Here is a 1329-nt window from a genome sequence, read left to right on the forward strand (position 1 = left end):
CTTGACTACGTATTTGAAATATGGCTAGCTGGAAATTAATAGAACCTCTCTCCCCTTCCCCCAACTGGATGTGTAAATATTTATATCCTTATAATCCAAAATAAGTCTTGAAATCCAAACCCATAGTCAACTTCAAAGCAGTTAAGAATGTAGAATTATTCCTGGACAGGATACCCCCTCTGAAATGAGCATTTAATCTTCTGGTGTTTTGTTTTGAAATACTGAAACAGATCCATTTACTCAAGAGGTTGAAATGCTATAAAAGCTAACATGTTCTGCACACATGAGCTGAACTTAAAATCAGAGACAACAGCCTTTGTTTCAGCCACAACAGAATCAGAACTTCCCTCCTAGTGATCATTCTCCATTATTTAATGGGGGTTAATAGGTACAAGAACAGATTCCAATCTACATTACAGTGTTGATTATATTGTGTGTAGGAGCAGAGAAGTATGGGGAGGGTTTTTGATTATTTGCTTTGGACTACCATGACTTAGGGGGATTCGGGTCGGGTCGATCCCCCTAGAACTTGCCGATCGCATGGTCGGCGGTTTGAATCCCTGCAGCGGGGTGCGCTCCCATCATTCGGTCCCAGCGCCTGCCAACCTAGCAGTTCGAAAGCACCCCCGGGTGCAAGTAGATAAATAGGGACTGCTTACCAGTGGGAAGGTAAACGGCGTTCCGTGTGCTGCACTGGCTCACCAGATGCAGCTTGTCACACTGGCCACATGACCCGGAAGTATCTGCGGACAGCGCTGGCCCCCGGCCTCTTAAGTGAGATGAGTGCACAACCCTAGAGTCTGTCAAGACTGGCCCGTACGGGCAGGGGTACCTTTACCTTTACCTTACCATGACTTCAAGTTGACTGCAATGCAACTTGAACACAATTACTTAGGGAGAAAGCACCAGTGAGCAAAATGGGATTTTTATCTGAGTTAATATGGAGGCATCTGTATGGTAAGAGTATGTGGCACAAACCACCTAACAGCACAATCCTATACATGACTTCTTCAGAAGTAAGTTTCATTGAGTTTAGTGAGCTTACTCCCAAACAAGGGTATAGGGCTAAAGCCTAAATTGCACATATAAACAGGGATGGATCAGGTAGGGGAGTGGAAAATATGTTTTTGACTGCTATGAGGACATCATTCTGACAAAACAAAATTCAGAAGGCTTGATAAAGATACGTATGGCATGGATAGAAGATCCACTCTGCCTTCCTCCTGAATTCAACATTAATCAAAGGATTTGATTGGCAGTAGGTTAGTGAAAACAAAAGAAAGTATTCTTCCCTCCCCAAATAAGACATAGAATTTGAACTGGATAGCC

The 1329-nt window shown here is 43.4% G+C and overlaps 1 long non-coding RNA gene across 1 annotated transcript; it reads right to left on the reverse strand.

Annotated features, from left to right (window-relative positions):
* Positions 1-354: 354 nt before the first annotated feature.
* On the reverse strand, positions 355-1329 carry LOC309378279. The gene is made up of 2 exons (XR_014171991.1): positions 839-1329; positions 355-476 (listed from the first exon to the last, which is right to left on the reverse strand). It is a non-coding gene; the product is annotated as an uncharacterized lncRNA (long non-coding RNA).

The sequence above is a fragment of the Podarcis melisellensis genome, assembly GCF_964234715.1.
Source record: "Podarcis melisellensis genome assembly, chromosome: 9".
NCBI classification, from domain to species: domain Eukaryota; kingdom Metazoa; phylum Chordata; class Lepidosauria; order Squamata; family Lacertidae; genus Podarcis; species Podarcis melisellensis.